This window comes from Orcinus orca, chromosome 9 (genome assembly GCF_937001465.1).
Source record: "Orcinus orca chromosome 9, mOrcOrc1.1, whole genome shotgun sequence".
NCBI lineage: Eukaryota > Metazoa > Chordata > Mammalia > Artiodactyla > Delphinidae > Orcinus > Orcinus orca.
In genome coordinates this window covers 49,152,866-49,174,177 of record NC_064567.1, presented here as the reverse complement: position 1 = coordinate 49,174,177, position 21,312 = coordinate 49,152,866, and the positions used below count along the sequence as shown (strand labels likewise).

The following is a 21,312-nucleotide window of genomic DNA, read 5'->3' as shown; positions in this document are numbered from 1 at the left end:
CAATTGTAGACAAACTGACTGAGTTAGACTGAGTGAGAATGCCTGGGTTCCAAGCCCAGCTTACCTGCTCCACATTACAAGTTCCTCACTGATAAAATTGGGATACCAGTAGTATCTACCTCTTAGCTATTATGAGTTAAGGCAGGTATCACCATCATGTGTGTGAGTGCAGAGTAAAACTCAATAAATGTTAGCTGTCATTATGGCTAGCCCCTAAGTACACACCTTCTGACGGCAGATCAAAACCAGCTAATCATAGTCTATAAACTTTGAAGTGAACAAGAGGGTTTACAATCCTGAGTCCGTGTCACAATATATTATTCGTGAAACATGGCTCTAAGGTGCTCTTTTTATTTGGAAAGTGATTACTGGCATTGGATTTTATGGTTTTTGTTTGTTCTGCTTTACAGAGTGTATAACTTGGGAAAAGTGTACTTTAAGCTCTTTCTTCTTTGCAATACTTCTTTCATTCTCTTGCCTGATGCCAAATATTTGTGTCGTATTAGATGTGTTCATTTATTTGTTCAACAAATATTGAGCCCCGACTTCATCTTCCTAGGGCCTCAGACCTGAATCCCCTATGTCCCCGTGCATAGGGAGGCCCAGTTTTGTGCAGGCAGACATCTACCTACGTCAAGAGTCATATCACTTCATATCACAGATAGGAAATATGTCGGAGTTGGGAGAGGAAGCAGCTCTCTGTGTCTCGAGGCAAGGAGGAGCGCCAGGGAGACTTTGCATGCAGGAAGCACAGGGAGAGGAATGGGAAGCACGTGACATTCTTTGTTCTAAGACTGTGAGTGGTATGATAGGGCCCAAAGCAGGTTACACACTGGGAGGCAGAAGACAAGCCAACAGAGTCCAGATTATAAAGGAATTTCCAGGCCACGCCAAGGATCTGGGGCTTTATGTGTGTACACTAAGAAAATTTCCACGGGTTTAATGGAGTAAGATAGCATCAGATTTCCATTGTAGAAGGAAAGGGGCTGCGACTAGGGGCAGGGACACCAGTTAATAGTAATAGCTCATTTTTTTTTTTAACAGCTTTATCGGAGTATAATTGCTTTACAATGGTGTGTTAGTTTCTGCTTTATAACAAAGTAAATCAGCTATACATATACATATATCCCCATACCTCCTCCCTCTTGCGTCTCCCTCCCACCCTTCCTACCCCACCCCTCTAGGTGGTCACAAAGCACCGAGCTGATCTCCCTGAATAGCTCATGTTTTAACTCACAAGTCCCCTGTGACATGGGCACTACTGTTACCACTTTACTGATGAAGAAACTGAAATACAGAGAAGAAACTATCCCAAGGTCACACAACAAAGAGGAACCACTTGGATTTGAACCCTATCAACATGACTCCAGAGTCTGGATATGGAAACACTAGGCAATGGAATCTTTCTAGATATCTACTATCTAAGAAACTGTAATAATAGTTCTCATGAGAAATGATGACTACCCAAACCACCTGTGTAGTACTGAAGCTGCAGGATACAGGACAGTTGTCCTCTGGAGCAGAGATTTCTACATGTCCACTCAATATCCATTCTCTCTCTTAGAACTCCCAATTTTTATTGGAGCATCTGACTGACTGGAATATAGACTCTCTTTCCCAGCTATCCCTGCACTAGATGTGGCCATGAGACAAAGTTCTGGCAAATGAGATATGGCAGCTTCTAGAAATTTTCCTAATAATTGGCACATGCCCCTTGCCTCTTTCTTCCTTATCACTTTCTCCATCCTGCTGCGTGGAATGTGGACGTGGTGGCTACCATCTTGGATCATGACAGCAGGAGCTACTCACTGCTGTCACTGCTGAAGGAGCATGGCTACCTGAAGTCTTCGTGGAGCAGGGCTGCCACACCAGCCTGAACTGCCTGCTCTGGGATTTTCCCTGAGAGACAGGTAAACTTTTATTTTGCTTCAGACAGTGTTATTTTGGGTCTCAGTTATTTTCAGCCAAACTTGATTCTTACCAATACATCCCCCAACTTCTTAGAAGAAAATTATAAAGTATTAGAAATATGATAAGATAGAATTATCAAAGTAGATGAAGTCAGTTATGCAAGTTGTGAAACATAAAAATCCTGGTTCAATTTATCTTGCAACAGTTTAAAATTCCCAAGACTTCTGTCGACATACAAAATAAAAACAAGGAAAACTATGATCTGTGGAAGCGGTGGATCTGAGTTGCCAGTGTGGCAGAGCCAGGAGACATGAGTGTGTCAGCATTCCATTGTGTTAGGGCCACACTCGCCCATTGCTACCCCCAGAAAGAAAACAGCCACCTGTAATGGATTTGATTATCATTTCAAATTCCCCACCTTGTCCCATAGTAGGATTATATATCCACACCCTTTGTCACATGACATTGGCAATGCTTCCTGGTGGAGTCGACAGAAAGGACACTCTCTCATCATGGATTTTAGGCTTGGCCATGCTTAGTCTATGGAATGTTAGTGGATGCGATACAGGTAGAGGCTTGAAACGTGCTTTGGTGGTTTTGCTTGCCCTCTTACACTCCTGCCACCTCCTGTGAGAAGCACACATCGTTAAGTGAAATGCTCATGTATGAAAATATACGAATGCTCCTTTTGCGTCTAGTTCAAAGATATGAAGATATCAACCGAGAAGCACTATGATCCAAAATGATCTCAGTGATCCTTTTTTGGTAGCAGCTTTATTCAGACATAATTCAATACCATACAATTTATCCATTAAAAGGATACAGTTCAAAGGGTCTTCATATATTCACAGATTTGTGCAGTCATCACCACAATCAATTTTAGAACATTTTCATCAGCCCAAAAAGAAACCCCGTACCCTTTAGTAGTTACCACCACTCCCCAACTCCCAGCCCCTTTCTCCATCCCTAGGCAACCACTAATCTATTTTCTGTCGCTGTAGACTTGTCTATTCTGGGCTTTTCATATAAATGGAATCACACGTTATGTGATCTTTTGGGACTGGCTTCTTTCACTTTGCGTAATGTTTGCAAAGTTTATCCATGTTGTAGCATGTATCATTGCTTCATTACTTTTTATTGACAAATAATATTCTATCGTGTGGGTATGCCACATTTTAGTTATCCATTCGTCAGTTGATGAACTCAGTGGTACTTTTGAGTACCCACAGAAATACACAGAAGGAAGAAGAGTGGTGCAGTGTGCTAATGACTTTATGGGACAAAAGACTATTGGAATGTACTGGCCATGTACATACGATGGTTCCATCCACACACAGTTCCATTTCTCATAGGAAATAAAGAAGTTGGCGTATGATTTGATATGTCTCTCTGAGACTTGCTAGCATGTACCAGTGCCCCCAGGTGCAATCAACTTGTAGTCACAAATGCAATGATGGTTCTATAGCACTGAGGCCAGACTCTAGGTGGGTGAATTCGCCAAGGCAAATGCCACCTTCAGTCTGAGGGACCAGGTGGTCTTTCTGGGCCACAGTCAGTGGCATTTATTTATTTTTTTTTAAATTCTGTGTAACTCATGGAGACTGAAAGTTTCTTTCCTTGAAACCCAGGTAATTAAGTCATTTCTTCTCTATGGTCCATTGTGTATGGTGATGACATCAAAATTCCGAGTGTTACTTCCTCCTTCACGGCCTGAATTCTTGGACATCTTTATTTTACTGAACCAGCAGGTTTACTGATGCCCAGGGTCAAACATATTTGTCTCTATCACTCACATTACACCAAGGAGCTTGGTCATCTCTCTTACAGTGAGCACACTGCAGTGACTAAGGAGTCCTGGAGTCCCACCAGACTAGAAATGTGACATGTCAGACTAGAGGAATTTTCTCTGGAGCAGTGACTGCCGACCCTAAGGACGAGGGGTCACTATTTCAGGAGCGTGTACTTTGAAAGCAGAGCAACATTTTGTCCCATTGTTTTGATTTATTTTCATCTTAATATTTAATTTAGATCAAAGATCAATTATTACTAAAGGAGGGGAAGAGGATTTTATCTCATCAGAAGTGTTCAGGGACTTGCAATTTGTAGATAAATAAGTCTTGGAGGTCTAATCCAAAGCATAGTGATTATAGATAACAATACTGTATTACAAACTTCCAAGTTGCTAAGGGACTAGATCTTAATTGTTCTCACCACACAAAAAAGAAATAATCATTATGTGACATGATAGAAGTGTTGGCTAATGCTACAGTGGTAATCATACTGCAGTATAGGAACATATCAAATCAACATGTTTTTGTACACCTTAAACTTACTTAATGTTATATGACAATCATCTCTCAATTAGAAAAATGAAAGTCTTTAATGGCAAAAAAGTGTTCAGGGGAACATGGGTTTAGAAAGTTTAAAAACTACTACATGACAAAATAAATAAATAAATAATAACGTGTGGGTAGTAAACCCCAGTGCCTCCAGGACCAGACAGGAAGAGCCAGTCAGATGGATTGGGAGGGACAACCTCAAGCTGGGGAAAGGAGATCGGCCACATTCTCTTATTAAGCTGATAACATTAGACACGAATAATCAAGAGGTGGGTAAAAATATACTTAGCATGAAATACACTCTTGAATAACCCCTTGATAAAAGAGAAAATTGAAAAGTAAATTATGAAGTATCTAAGAAACAAGGGAAAGTAGAATACTTCTAGGGATCTGTGGGGCAGAGTGAAAGCTGTACTCAGAGGGCAAAGTATAGTCCAGCGGTCCCCAACCTTTTTTGGCACCAGGGACAGGTTTCATGGAAGACAATTTTTCCACAGACTGGGCCGGGGTAGGAGGGATGGTTCAGGCAGTAACGCTAGCGATGGGGAGAGGCAGATGAAGCTTCGTTCGCTGGCCCGCCGCTCACCTCCTACTGTCTGGTTCCTAACAGCCCGGGACGTGTAGTGGTCTGCAGCCCGGGGGTTGGGGACCCCTGGTATAGCCAATGCTTTTATCGGGGTTAGCCAACTTTTTCTGTAAAGGGCTAGGGCTTTGTGGGCCATATGGTCTCTGTTACAGACTTTTTTTCTGACGGTGCTTTAAAAATGTAGAAACCGTTCTTAGCTGCCAAGTTGTACAATAACAAGTTGTGGGTCCAATTTGGCTCATGTGTAATAGGTTGGTGACCCCTGCTTTTATTATTAAGGAGAACTCCTCCCCGCCAAAACTTCAGTACTAATCTTAAGAAGCAGAAAAAAAATGTTAACAGCAACAAATGAAACTACAAAGAGAAATTAATAAAGACAAAAGCTGAAATAAATGGCATAAGAAACAAAAAGAAAATAATAGAAAGAATTCATAAATCCAAAAGCTGGGTGTTAAGACCAATAAAATAGAGAAACCCTTGGAAGTTTGACTACAAAAAGAAGAGAGAGCAAAAATGTACAAAATTAGCAATGAAAGAGGAGATATGACTACAGCTACAGGAAGGATTTTTTTTAAATTGAAGAGAATACTACATGCAACAAAATGGCAATAAATTTGAAAAGCTAAAATAAACAATCTCCTAGCACACACTATCAAAATTGATCCAAGAAGAAATGAAAACTGAGGAGACCAAGTGCCACAGAAGAAAGACGGTTAAAGGTTTACCATTGGAAAAGACACCAGTATCAGATGGGTTCACAGGTTTACATACCCTTTAAAAAATAAATAATTCTACTAGTTTAAAAGAAAACCTTCCAGGTAATAGAAAAAGATGGAAAATTCTGTAAATTCCTCTTCTTAGAAAGGAAGGAGTTAAAAGTTCTAGAATAGGAGCAGCATCTGAATTTTATCTTGAATGCCAACCCAGATCAATGGGTAGTGTCTGCTTGGAGGCCCTGTGAAAGAGATTGTGAGACCCAGTTGAGATCCCGTGAAGAAAAATTGGGGTCTGATTTACCATCCCTGACTCAGCCTGGAATATAAATCAAATGGATCTTATGGGATTTTTTCCACTGGCATAACCAGGAACTACTCTATGATATCTTATGGGTTTCTGATCAATTTATTTGAGAAAACTTACACGTTCAGTAAAATTTATATTCCTCTAATGACAATTCAGCAGACATATGAAAATCATCTAGATTAAACCTCGAGACCCAAATCTAACTGCATTAATCCTCAGTGCTCTGGGTGTAGCAAATGTATCGGAAGAAACCAATAAGCTCATGGGATACTTTCCAGTTTGAGGACCATCATGGGAAGATTATCTTCCCATCGTTGGTGCTTTTGCCGATTTGTAGCTGAAAGGAAATCTTGCCATTCCATTGATTGAAAAGTGACCTCAGAGCTTTCTTTTCCTAATTCACCAAGGACAAAAGTAAACAGAGGACATCTCTTCCATTCCCAAGAGGCAGCTCGTTCAAGTGTCTGCAGTGGCCAGCCCTACCTGGGCTTCCATAGTCTATCACAGCGCCCCCTGCAGGTAGACAGAGGAAAAAAGGGCCAGACTCAGTAGAGAGGATAACAGGAACTGCCAGGGCAATGAGTACCTCTTCATCATTATACAAAAGGGAATTGTAGTTTTACTCTCCTTGTTTTTATGATGAAGTAAGATAAAATAGAAAAGAAGAGCGAGAGAAATGATTGCTTAGGAAACGGCCTCAAACCTAGCACATGTTTATTTAAGCGTTTCTGTGCAAACATAACCCTGGGTGTCCGTTAAATCAGTAGGCATGTCAGTTGGCACTTCTGGTTACAGACCATTTTACGGTCATACATCATTCATAGCCGTAAAAGCCATTTGCCCTCTGTCACCCAACCAATCAGGATCCAGCCCAGAGGAAGCAGAGCAGGAGCCTAGCGGTCTTCTCTGGGCTCCTGTGAATTTCCACAACTAGGTTCAGCAGAATGTCACAGAAAATTAACTCTCCTGGGTTATTAAGAACCTCTTCCCTACCCTCTCTCCACTGAAGAGCAATATATGATTTCAGGCTAATATTTACCCCATCACAAGCAACAATTTGTGACGTACCCGACAAAAGTACACTGGGCATCACACACAAATCCAGCGTCATCCCTGCTGCTCTGAGCCACTCGAATGAAAGGACACGAATAGGGAGCTGATCGCCCGTGCCTCTGCAATTCACTCCTAATGCCCACTTTGAGCAGATTTGAAATTGCTGTCATCATCTAAGCCACCCAGCGACTAACCTTGATCTGCCCTCGCTTCACTCCTGCGAGTTCACATGTTTTCACTCTTCACCTCCTCACTGTTATTTTGTTATTGACACTGAGAAGCCTGCTGAGGCCTGATGATGGCCTCAGGCCTTGCAAACCATGCGTCTTTGGGTTCTTGCCAAATGCTGTTGCCTCTGAGATGGTATTTCACCTGAAATGCCTCCCCAGATCTAGGGTCTCCCCTTTATATTTATTACTGCTTAACTCTTTCTTAGTGCACACCTTCATTTATGAATAAGGCTCATGGCGGTTGTCATAACCCCAGTGGGCACCAGCACAGCCCCATCTGGTCACCCCACTCCATCTCTGCTTGGGCATTTCGCATGTCTTCAGCCTCTCCAGTCGTAACAGGCTAGGATCAATTTTCCAGTGGCAGCTTGGAAATAATAGTGTGAGATGTACATTAATACAGAAATATATTGTGAAACTGTCCTTAAACAAACAAATGAGCCACTTTAAAATATTACTGCTATAAATGACCATGACAGTAGCACAGCACATATAATAAAAAATAACTGCTGAAGAGAAGCTGCTGAATTACTATAGTAATAAACCAGATGTGATTATTATCGTTTAACACGGTCATTGAATATCATGAATCCCTGAAGCCATTAAAATATTTATGATTAAACATTTGCTATTTCTTAGAACATATAGTTGGGTACTAAAAAACTGTTAAAGTATTATTTCAGCTAATATATGCCAGTTGTATCATAGAGGTCAACCGACATTGCCTGAATCCTTTAAAAGAGGGATGAACAGCTTTCTCTCCATAGCTGGACATATTTCAGGATGTAGGATGCGTATGCTAGTACTGTATACTCTCATGGTTCTGGGGAGGATGTATATACTACACACTACTAAGGTAAAAATATGTTCCTCTTCTGTATGAACAGATGTGGGCTTGGGGGCTGTGCTGGTCATTCTTCTAGAAAAAAAGCACATGTAGCAGATGCTTTCAAAGGCCTGCTCGTATCGCCTTTTCCCTTGGTACTTGCCCTGAGCATCCTTCAGCAAGCCTCTCAACCAGAAGGCCTTCACTGGGCCAGCAGGAGCCTGAAACACTGGGGCATTAATGCCCCAGGGAACAGCCCTCAGCCCTGGTGGATAGAAGTTGGAGAATAAATATCTTGGCCAAATTTACAGACATACCTCTCTTTTGAAATCTGTCCCCTGGCCATGCTCTTGATACCCTCATCTTTTCCCTGATGATTGTTTTGAGTTCAAACTTCAGTTCAGTTAAACATAAGGTGGGATTTGTTGTGCTGAACAAAAATAGTACAACCAGCGTCTTCTCAAATTTAACGAGAGACACTTCTGTACCATAAGGTCAGTCTTCCCGGGTGTTTGCTTCTCATCTCTTTCCCTGTTTCCCGGCAGTTCCAGCTCCATCAGCAGATGAGGGTTGTTGCCAGGAAAGGAGCTCATCCATCCGTGGAGCATCCTGGTGATAGCCCAGGAGTGTCGGGCTCAGTGCAGGAAAGAAGAGATGAATGAGAATCCTTCAGCACTATGGCTTGGGGCTTACCTGAATATTTTAGTTATTCATGCTACCAGAATTGACCGCTTTTTAAAAATGAATACCAACAGTAATCACCTTTCCCTATATCTTTAGAGACAAACATTATCCAAGAAATAAGATGCCTGAGTTGTTTGAACCCTGCTAGGGCACAATGTGTTGAGAAATAAAAAAGCAGGGATTTTAGAGAGAGGCCTAGATTTGAGCCCCAGATCTGTTCCTGACCTGGTGTGTAGATATAAAGCACATGTTATATAACTCTTTCGAGCCTCCTAACTTGCCAGAGGCTCAGTGTTCTTATAAGTAAGGTGACTACTGCAATCGTATAAATTGATATAATGTGTGTAAAGCATTTACCATATTAGTGATAGGTATTTAATAAACGTTAATTTATTAGATGAGGAATGAATGGTGAATTTACCCACACTCTCATGGTGACAATTTAATTCTTGGCATAAGATATCACCTATTGGGAACCCATTTGGTTCCCAGCGTGTCTCTCTCTAGTTTCCCATCATATGATTTTGGCAGTGTTATACATCTCTGTCATGTGGGTTCCATGTTTGCCCTTATACTCCCAAGTTATACTTGTAGGTCCATCCTGTTCTTGCTGTGGTTTCACGTTTGTAGGTTTAATAACCTGGGCCATGGTCTGATGTATGTACAGGAAAACTCACAAAGCCTCAGAGTGGAATAAAAAACATTTTCGAAGACCCCTGCTGGCTCAGTCAACCCTAATGAGCTATTAGGTCATTAGAGACTCTTTGCCATCAATTAATCATTAGATCAGCAACCATTCATTGAGGACAGTGGGGGAATTCATCTTAAAGGGATAGTAATATTAGCATACAAAGGAGCCGTTGCTGGCATCTCTGAAAATCTGAAAAGTAGCCCCATGTGGTCTTTTCAACTTGTCAGTTCCTCCGAAGTCTGACACGAGGGCTCATCCAGTATAGTGGCTTAAATTTTCAGGTTACCTTGCCTTGGGAAGAATTTCCAATGAAAGAAGAATTAAGGGCTTGTTATAGTTTATATGTAGACATATAGCCCAGGTGGGGTAAAACAGGCTAAAATCCTCTTGTTCACGTGCTGTATGAGTATCACTGCCTTGCCCATGATTTCTGTGACTTCCTAGGGGCTTGTGTTCTTGGGGATCTCTTCCTCCAATACATTGTTCCTGCTGACCTCTGGATCTCTCTTGGACACCAGTGCTGCTCTCCTCTGCCCGGTAGCCACCAAGACACCCTCAGTTTCCTTGAGGGCTTCCAGTATCTACTCATATAATGCAATATATAGAGACCTATGGTGACAATTCCATGTATTTGTGTGCTCACACATAGCAAGTACTACTTAGCAATCCAGCTTGGCAGACTGCTAACTAAAAACTGAATATTGGACATCATCTTTGGTGATGTTGCCTCTGTCATACCCACATCAAGGTAACCTCTTTGCCAGCTCTCCTCCTAAACATCTCCCACCAGCTGCTCTGTCCCTATCCCTCAAAATATTCTTCCCCTCTCTCTGTTTTTTAGGCTGCTCCCAGCACCTCAAAATTACTAAGCAGAGCATTTCACTAACGTTACTCCTATGTTACTAAGCAGGACAATTGTCTTGGACCCCATCTAAAGGCCCCAAAATGGCCAGCCAAGTATTTGCTAAAATGAAGACAGTTCTTCTCCTAAGATGAATTCTGTTGTGACTAACAGATGATTTTCTCCAAATATTTGTGACATTTGTATAAGTAATCAAAGATCGTGCTCATTAATGCTTGATTATTTTATTATTTTCAGGAATTGCCTGGAGAACTTCATTACCCACACTGAATCCACTGAGTTCATAGCACCTCCTGGAACGAACCATGGTCTCCTAAGGGCGGGTAGGTGAAGCCAAAGTTTGTCTCTGTGGGAATTTCATTTCTGAAGTTACAATGAGCAAATATAATTTACAATTATATGTACAATTCTCAATGTATGAATACTCATTTAAAAATGCTTCCTGGCTCGCTTTAAATGAAAGTAAATGTTATTACCTTTTATAAACTGGTAAGAACGCTTTGGAGGAGGATTATTCTGCTGGAAATGTCCAAGACTCCATGTGGAGGACGAGTCCTCTTTTTAAGTGGGTAGAACCGAGCTGTCTGATCCTTTCTGCCCTAGAGAAGCTGGTGTTTGAAACAGACTCAATTGTTAGTGACTTTTACTTGAGAGAGCCTATTAATTTTAGTTCATTTATCTTCAAATTTACTTTAATGTTCTACAGGCAACATTATTATTTACTCCTTTCTATTAAAAAAAGAACTATGTGGGGCTTCCCTGGTGGCGCAGTGGTTGGGAGTCCGCCTGCCGATGCAGGGGACGCGGGTTTGTGCCCAGGTCCGGGAGGATCCCACATGCCGCGCAGCGGCTGTGCCCGTGAGCCATGGCCGCTGAGCCTGCGCGTCCGGAGCCTGTGCTCAGCAACGGGAGAGGCCACAACAGTGAGAGGCCCGCGTACCGCAAAAAAAAAAAAAAAGAACTATGTGGTTCTCCAATGTTAATTTCTTGGGGAATCCTGGAATGCTACTTAGCAATGATGACAATAATTGCTTTCCCACTTTTTTTGAACAGAGTTTTCACTTCATGTGGGAGCAATGCAAGGGCCCATTGTACTCACTTAATCTCATAGTGCCCCCATGAAGCAGGTAATATATTAACCCCTTTTTACAGTGGAGGAAACTGATTTCATGTCACTTATATATCACTTTTTTCCAAAAGGCTTTCCTGGCTTCTCCTATTATCATGCCTGACACATTTTACTGTAAATGTTTGCCCATCTGTAGGCCTCACTAGATCAGTGCAGTCAGGAACCATGCCTATGTTGTTACCTGTTACCCACTGTGCCTAACTCAGTGCCTGGCATAGAGTAGGTGCCTAAGAAGGTTTTGCTGACTGACTGGCTGGATCAATGAATCAGTGTGGAGGGGACTAACTTGCTCAAGGCCCCCGGGTAAGAAGTGGAACAGATACTCAAACCCATGGCTCTAAACTGTCAAATCCCAACTCTTAAATGTCATGTAGAAGTTTCCTCCATCCCATACCCAGTGTCCAAACAAAAACAATATGTCAGTTTGAGCAATAACATATGGAAATTTAAGCTCTGTGGCAGAGCACCCTTCATCATTAGGGAAAGGCTGAGTTCTTCCAGGGCTCTGTCTAAGGAGCTCTGTAGTGGGCTGGGCATGACGTGATAAAGGAAAAAAGAGATAGAGCTTGTCCTCAAGAAGGTGGAAATGTAAAGCACTGGGGTGTTGCCACCCTGAGTGGTGTAAAGAGCCTCCCCCAACCCTCCCTTGGAGCCCCCAGAAGCACCCCAGGCCAAGCCTCCTCCAGACTGTGGTCAAAGCTCCGAAGAAATCCATTTAATACTCCAAAGTCTGGCCTTAAGAAAATCTTAATGGTCCAAATACAAAGGGGTGGAGTGGGGTGAGATGATGCAGAATTGAGGGCTGTGGGGAGTGTTTCTTTGCTTAAATGAAAAGCCCAAATAAAATAAATAAATGAAAACATAAATCACAGTGTCTTCTCCGGGCTCCTGGCTGGAGGAAAACGAATTAGAAAGGGCTTGAAGGAAAGGAGTATTGAAAAAGCTTGACTTGAATTAAGTGGTTATATATTTTAAAAGCACTTTGTTGGGTCCTGTAAAAATAGCAAATAAAAAGGTGTAATATCCCTTGGCCCTTGGAGGCAAATACCAGTAATAAAATAAGCTTGGGTCGGGGGGATTTAAGAGTATAAACTTCAGTAGAAGGGAAAGGAGAAGCACTGGGTTTAGAAACACTTTCACTTCTCCCTTAATAATTAATGATGAGGTGTTACGTTTTCAAATAGATATCATGTGTCTTTCTAACACCACTCACTTTCCTCTTAAAATGGCCCAAAATGAAATTTAAGGGCGTAACTTGAAATTTCTTTCTTTTGACAGGCAACCTAAAGGAGTGATTTCAGGGCTATCGAATAGATATATTTAGGGTCTGCTTTACAATCCCTTTATACATAGTCTGAGAAAAATTTCATAGTGAAAATTGTCACAAGCATCTACCCCAGGTGTCAATAGCCAATTTGCAACTCCTTTTTGACCGGCTGTGTAGTTATCAATTTAAAAATAAACCTTGGGCTTCGCTGGTGGCGCAGTGGTTGAGAGTCTGCCTGCGATGCAGGGGACGCGGGTTCGTGCCCCGGTCCGGGAAGATCCCACATGCCGCGGAGCAGCTGGGCCCGTGAGCCATGGCCGCTGAACCTGCGCGTCCGGAGCCTGTGCTCCGCAACGCGAGAGGCCACAACAGCGAGAAGCCCGCGTACCGCAAAAACAAACAAACAAACAAACAAAAACCTTAACTTGAGAGCTTAGATATTTTTACAAAAATAGAGGCTTGAGGGCTTCCCTGGTGGCGCAGTGGTTGAGCGTCTGCCTGCCGATGCAGGGGACGCAGGTTCGGGCTCCGGTCTGGGAAGATCCCACATGCCGCAGAGCGGCTGGGCCTGTGAGCCATGGCCGCTGAGCCTGCGCGTCCGGAGCCTGTGCTCCGCAGCGGGAGAGGCCACAACAGTGAGAGGCCCGTGAACAGCAAAAAGAAAAAAAAAAAAAAAAAAAGAAGAAAAAATAGAGGCTTGAGCAATGAGTCTTGTAAAAATGGCCATGGGAGAAAATAACACGAGAAAAGTTACCAGGAAAGTGCTCAATGAACTTTCTCCTTGTTAAGAAATGCTTAAATTCTTTTGTTTGTAAATGGCAGGTGGGTTGTACAATTCCAATGTAATTTCAGAAAGCCATCTTCTGAATGTAATAAACATGTCTGTAATAATAGGATTCAGAAAATAGCAAAATGCATTCCAGACACCCTTTGATTGTGCATACAGAACAGAGAATTTAGCTCTAATTGGCTATAGCACAGTTATGGACAGCAAATGACACACTGTGGGTTTGGGTGACGTAGCAGTTCTGATTAGGGATGGTACGTTTCAGCCGAACAAACACCGAAATAAAATAGTGAGTCTACAGTGACACAGCACCTTTTCTTCCTCCCTCCCTGCCTTCCTCACTTTATTCCCTTCTGTTTAACTGAAGTCTCGCAACTTAGGCTAGAAAACTTATTCTCTTATTACTCAACTAATCAATTGTCAGCCAAGTCTCCATTCTTTTCAGAGATGAACAGTTGTATGGAAAGGGGGTAGTAAGAGTCCATGGAGAATTGACTTTTGGAGAACTAGATGTAATTTGAATCAAGAGTTATAATAGGAAATAAACCATTACAATAAACAAGGAAACATGTATACAATTACTTTCCCGGTGTAATTTTATTCACGCTAGTTGAGAAAATAAAGAGATAATACTGACCGTAGCACCTGGGTATTTAATGCAAACTGTAAAATCTATTATATTAAACAAAGTCAAAAGCGATGTGAAAGATCTTGAATCTATTCAAGGCATGCACCTCATTACAGACTTAGCAAATTAAAACACAAATAGGATTAGAAAAGAATAATGTAACAATCTCTCACTATGGTCCCTAGAGCATTAAGTCATAAATTGAGTTTGCATTAAATTGTGCCTGCAGTATTGAATTCAGGGAAAGAGCTGTGGGCTGGAGGTAAACCGCACTGGGCTGCTCACCAACTTTGGAAAAGCTATGTGTTTTCTGAGATGTGTAGTAAATTTGTTAGAATATAGCAGGTCCACAAAAAAATGAGCACTTCATATCTTAATTTTAAAAATGTCGGTGTCACGCCATATGTGGCCTGCAGAGATATAAATGCAGACAAAAATCCGCATGTGAAATGGAGCTGTGTTACCTACGTGTGTATGTAGAGAGCCATTCCACTAAATGCATTGCTTAATACCAGATGCAATGTTTCTTTTTAAAAAAAACTCTCAACACAGAGTTTTTGATGAATTTTGTTTTGTTTTTATTTGTTTGATTTTGCAAAAGGAGAAAGAAAAGGAGAAAGCAAACCATCCTTTTTTAGAGAACACATGTGGGCTTTCAGATCATGCAGAGGAATGTTCTCTTTCATTCCATATGAAGATTCGACCTTAACTATTCTGGCTGAACCATAGAAAAATACATATGACTTATTTTTTAAAAGCAAGTGGATGTACTTAAATCAATCTTTTAAGTGATTCAAAATTGAAAACTACTGTCTACCATGTTCCTTCCATTCCAGGCTTACTGCATTTGGTTTGTTTACTAACCCCTGCGTGAGGGAGGCTAAATCAGGAAAAAAGGAAATGCTTCTGATTATTTGTATGGCGCCCTCATGTTAATTCCTATCTGCTGCCTCTTTGCACATGGGCAGGCCAAAGGCAGAAAGTGGGCCGTTGGTCCTGTTTCCTCAGGGCCCTGTCCCAGGGCAGGACTCAATTTATTTTCTCTGACTTCTTAAAGCTGTTATGAGAATTAATGAAAATTGATGTAAAATGCTCAGAAATGTTAGTCTGCCTGCTCCCACTTCATCACTGAGTATGTCACAGAAGCAACCTCTGTGAGGCCACCCAACTTCACTGGTTCCCCCAGTGGAAGTGTGACCTTCCCGGCTCAAGGATGGGCGGTCGTGAAATCTATCCAGACCTCCTTGATGGGGGAAGTCCATGCGCTTCTTTCTTGCCAGCCACTTCTTTACCCTTCCTCGCCTCTGGCTCCCATCCTCTCCCTCTCAGCCCTTGCAGCTGTCCTGGCCTCCAGGCAAAGGGTTTCTACATCACACTAAGCAGCAGACAGTCTGTTTAAACTGGCATTGTCTATTTTCAAGAGCTGTTTTGAAAGTCTGAACAGCTCCCATTTTGGCTTTAGTAAGGCAAATATGGGCTAAAACACACGATGCCCCTTAAGTACCCAGGACCCACTGAAGTTTCCCATAGCCACAGTCTGGCTCGACCTGGTGACAATTTTTCTGCCGTGTTATTTATGTGGTGGTTTTACTTCTAATTATGGCTCATGATGACTGTTAGTGCTGAGCAGTAAGAGAGCAAACTGCCTTGTACTGCCATTTAACTCCAGCCCATAAAACGGGTGATAAAGCCGAGGGCTTAAAACCAAAACAAACCCCCCCCCCCAAAACGTAACTTTCTGTGACACGCTCACATCCGTTGCTGCCATTCTGAGGCTGGAAACTTTCACTGAGGAAGCGCATGGAGGCAGGTGGCTCCTGAGGCCTGGGAGCCTCAAATTTCAGCTCTGGCTTCATTCTTAAGTCATCCTCTATCGCAGACAAAACAGCCCCGGACCGCGGATGTAATTAACACATGCCAGGTTTAATCAGAACCAGTGTACTTGTTGTTTAGAAACTAATGAAAGCAAATAGATGTTACTTAACTCCGTACATAGTGAAAGGTCTTTTGTGGTTCTCAGTTTTGATTACTATTTTTTGATGTTAAGAAGAATGCCACTTGCTGTGTATATAAACAAAGAAGATGAATGGCCGGGCTGAGAATGAGTTGTCCATAATCTGATTAAAGCAATAGAGCTGGCTCCTAGGAGAACCGCATGGGGTTTAATGATTGGGTTGTTGTTCTTAACATGTCTCATGTTCACTCTTAAAGAAATCAAGAAAAATTGTTAAGAGGTTACTGATATTTCACTCTGGCATTGGGTTATCAGAGCTTCTGACAGGAAAAGAACATTCTCTGTGGCTGGAATCCAATGTCCAGCCACATAAGCTAATTTGCCCAAATGATATTAGGAGGCATTTAAAACTGAAATCTGCCCCAATCCACTCATTCTGCTCGCAGAGCTGTCATGGATGAGGCAAGGACGGGCTTGGTTTTGTTGAAGTTGCGATGTGATAAAACAGCTGAGAAATGCCACTCATCTTCTGTTTAGTTAGTTCCTTTTCCTTCTTGACAAAACGCTTCTGAATTTTGGGAAAATGTCTGCTAGTGTTTGGATTAAAAAATACGTTATTTTAAAGCTCGGGAATACTCTAGCCTGTTGGGATATTAGGGGGGAAACTCACTTGCATTCTTGAGCTCTGCAGGAGCTCACGATAGTTGAATATAATGATTTGCTACTCTACTCCTGCCTGTTAGTGAGTTCTGCGGTCCTGTGTGTGAGCGAGTGCAGACGTGTGTGTGTGTGTGTGTGTGTGTGTGTGTGTGTGTACATTCACGCATACATTACTCATAAGTGAGTGGTCCTGCAAATTTAAGTCGTTCTAACACCTTGAACAACATAGAGAGGGCTAACTCTGTGCATCGTGCGTTGCCTCCAGAATACCGTCAACATAAGCTCTCGGATACGTAATAAATTTCTGGAGGACCTCAGTGATGTTCAGCCATTAAGATCTTTGCTGCCTTTGAAACTACACGCTGGATAGGATTCCAGATGGACAGGAATTGGGTTATTCTTATTTTAAAACAGTAATCCAAATGATTTTGAGTACTCTAAAATCAGTTCATTAAATACATATTTGAGCACCCACTGTGTGCTAGTATCCCATTTTACAGATGAGAAAGCTGAGGTTCAGAGAGGATAAATAACTTCCTCAAGACCCCTAGCCGAGTGGTTAGTCGGTAGCTTAGTTCTAACTCTGAGCAAAATCCATCTGATTCTCAAGTTCGTGCTCTTTCTACCACCCTATGTGTCTCCATCAACAGTCAAACCTCCATGTTTCAACAAATAGTAAATGTATCTGGTCTCTTTTCTTGATAAGGTCTATGAATCTTACAGAAACCAGCGATTGGCTCTCTCCTGCGCAAGGAGAAGCATCGGCAGGCTGGGGCTTGGCCTACCTGCTCCCTGCACCTGGGCAGGTCAGGGTGTGATTTCCATGTACTTCTCAGCTCCCTGGTGTATCTGCCTCCTCTTTCCCTCACAGACCAGCCGTTGGCTTCAGTCACTTCCCAAGCCCACAGACTGAGGTTGGATTCCAGGGACACAGGAAGGACATGGGTTGGAAATGAATGGAGAGAGAGAGCTAATCCTCTTCCTGTCTTTTCCAAGAATTTTCCTTCTCCCGCTGGCCCATCTGGAGCCACGTGGTCACACGTTGACACCGCCACTTGAGGGCAGGGAGAGGAAATGAAAGGAGTTGGAATAAAACCACAGCTGTGCTATTTATTAAAAGAAAAATGATGGAGAAAGAGGTTGGAACTAAGCTGCTTTCTCTTAGAAAATGCTGGCAGTAATTTTAGTGGCAGGTTTTGAGCATCTGAATGTATTAGCTAAAGAGTTCGAATATAATGAGCTATGCAGTATGGTAGCGTGCAGAGCCCCAGGCTAACTGGCAGGGTCAGGGTGACCTTGAGCAAGCCACTTCACCTCTCTGGGCTTCTGTTTCCTCTTCACCAGGTGCACATGGAGCCAGGCGATCCCTACGACTTCCTGGGAAAGCAGTGAGGCGTAGGGCAGATCGCCTGCTCTGGAGTCAGCTGATGCTCTGAATCTTAGCCCTGTCACTCAGTCCTTGCACGAGCTGTGTGACCCGGGGTCAGTTATTCAACTTCTCTGAAGCTCAGTTTCCACTGCTGTGAAATGAGGATAAGAGGTCCCTCTCAAAGGGTCATTAAGAGGTTTAGATTGGTTAATGCATGGACAGCTTCTGGAGAAGGCATTTTCTCAGGACCGGAAGGAAGAACTGGTGAGTAGGATGCTTTGAAGGCCAGTGAGGGAGGATAACTGGTCTCGGAAGAAGTACAGGCTGGGAGAGGCTGGGGGTGGGGCGTGGGGCTCTGGGTGACCCTTTCCAAGGGAGGAGAAAATGAAGTAACTATTAGTAGCAAGACAGAAAACAGGATGCCTGAATGCCAAGCTTCGTCAGGAATGTTGCCTTGGGGGAAAAAATGAAATCTCAGAACACTCTTGCCTCCCTGCCTACAGCTTTTCATTTCTTAACTCTATTTTTAATGAAGATGGGAAGGTTTACAATTTTGACAGTTACATTTATTTCTACCATTTTCATCTAAAACAATACAATGAACAGCAATTATTCCACCTGGGTTTCAACTGCAGCAGGATAAATGTCAGTATTAATTAAACATGTTCTGTGTACTCTGTGTTGTCTCTTCTGTTCTCTGTCTGTCTGTCTGTCTGTATCTTTCTTTACCACCAACCACCAAACCATCCCTCTCTCCTTCTTCCTTCTCGTCCCCATCCTCCATCTTCACAGTGGGTCACAGAAAAATATCGAATAGGGACCCAGTTGAACTGAAGGGGCTGAACCACGTGCGTGAAGCAGCCCAGAAGAGCAAATCTTCCCCAGAAGGGCACACAGAGCATCCCAGTGAAGGAAAGGGGATGCCTTGCATTCCTGGGCTCACCGTCCAATGCCTTCAGGTCACAGGGGGACACCCCAGCTGCTCCTCCAGGCAGGGAAGCTGACCTGTCCCTATCAGTGCCAAGCAGAGGCTAGAGGATCATGCACCTAAGCAAGAGGAATGAGATGAGTCCCAAGTTCCTGAGGGTTCCTCCTCAGGTGTCACTCACCCAGCATGATGTCTCTATGGACATCGAGAAAGCAACAGGAGCTTTCTTTGCATAATCATGGTCAAATATTTATATTTGTTTAGGATTTGCTTCTATAGGATTTTTTTGGTAATTTTTTTTTGTAATTCAAATCAAAAGATTTCCAAAATAAATCTGAATCTCTTTTACAAGTAAACACAGTAAAAAACAAAACAAAACAAAAAAAAAACAAAGAAGAAAGTAGAACTGAAATTGCTGAAGAGGAGCAGAGGCATTAGATATTCCCAGACATCTGAAATGAGATCATTGGAACACCTAGGCATGGCTCTGAGCTAAAGCAAAAAGGAAAATCTGGGGTGACATAGTTCATTTCATCTGACAAAATAAAGTGGGCACATCTTTTTTTTTTTTTTTTTTTTTTTTTTTTTTTGCTGAGCCACTGCTTCCTGGAACAAACTCAAGGAGGAATTTATTACCTGGGTTCTTGTATAAGTGTATGTTGGATGACCAGTTGAACAAAGCCTTCAAATAGAATCACGCACAAAGACAAAAAATGTGACATGGACCCTTTCTGAAAGGATAGCAGAGTTAAGATGACAGAGGCACACCCAATATTTGGCTACTACATTTTAGATTGGACTTAACACCATCCCTTAAAAAATAATCACTTTTAGGGACTTCCCTGGTGGCACAGTGGTTAAGAATCCGCCTGCCAATGCAGGGTACATGGGTTCAATCCCTGGTCTGGAAAGATCCCACATTCTGTGGAGCAACTAAGCCCGTGCGCCACAACTACTGAGCCTGTGCTCTAGAGCCCGCGAGCCACAGCTACTGAGCCCACATGCCACAACTACTGAAGCCCACGAGCTCTAGGACCCGTGCTCCACAACAAGAGAAGGCACCATAAGGAGAAGCCCGTGCTTGCAACGAAGAGTAGCCCCCACTCGCTGCAACTAGAGAAAGCCCGTGTGCAGCAATGAAGACCCAGTGCAGACAAAAATAAATAAAAAGTTTTAAAAATCACTTTTAAAGTAAATTTTTCTTATATCAAAAGTGATATATGCTTATTGTAGGAAATTTGTCAATTACAGATTAAAAAAAGAAAAATTTATAACCCCTCCACTCAGTTAACCACTATTAACATTTTAGTGTCGTCTGTCCATCTATGCAAAGGAATGCATGTCTACTTTACGAAAATAAGAAATTACTACACATAATATTTCGTTAAACATTTTTTCATTTAATCATATACCATGAACATTTCCCATTTAATAAATCTCTCCACAATATCACCTTGAATGCTTGCAATACTGTGTTGGTATTAATACTATAGAATACATTAGGAAGATGGCATTACAATACATTTAACCAGGCCCCTCCATGCTAATTATTCAAGTTTCTAACATCTCACCTTTATAAACAATTCTGTCGTGAACATCTGGGGCTAACTGTTCTCAAGGGGTCCTCTGTGACTAGACGTGTTTCAGGGATGGTGGGTCTAGTTCATTCAAGGCCAGGGTGCTCTAGAGGTCAATGAATTATTTGCCCAATGACTTGTGGGCACAATCTGTACGTTTTGCACTTTTCTAGACAGGAAGAGGAAACAGTGAAGGGAACCCACAGTCTTGATTTAGAGAGTATTTTCTGGGCTGATTCATGAAGGGAGTAGAATTCTGTTCGATCCCTACGACCTGCAGCCTCTGGGTAGGATAGAGGCAGAGAAGACAGAGGGTGGGATCACTGCAGAGGCAGACAGGGTGGAGTTCACGCTGGCCATGGATTAGAGCCCTAATGTTCCCTGATGGGGAGGATTCTAATTTCTCCAGATGTGCTCCTCTACCTGAGAGTTTGCACATGGCAGGAGCATGGTGGCCCTGGGTAGAGGTGGAATGCATGTGGATACTCTTGCTTGTATGTAGTAAGTGAGTTTGTTACTCTGCAAAAGGTGCGTGGCATTTGGAAGTAGTTCTGCCTCTCCACGGTTCTTCAGAAGACTCAAAGGTGTTTTGTGATCTAAGCACCAACATTGAAATCTCCTCCAAAGAGCCATACGAATACCCAACTCCCCATTCCATCAGGTTAGCCCTAAGCATGAGAATCCCTAGTGGACCTCAGACAGATGAGAATTTATGTGTTTGAACACTGATAAGGAAGATTTTTTCTGGGTAATGGGGTATAATAGCACAGCTACAGAATGTCCCCAAGCATGTCTGTGTGTTCACACA

The 21,312-nt window shown here is 42.5% G+C and overlaps 1 pseudogene; it reads right to left on the bottom strand.

Moving 5' to 3' along the window:
- Positions 1-9,783: 9,783 nt before the first annotated feature.
- LOC125965361 (uncharacterized) lies at positions 9,784-20,982 on the bottom strand (annotated as a pseudogene).
- Between the last annotated feature and the right edge of the window lie 330 nt (positions 20,983-21,312).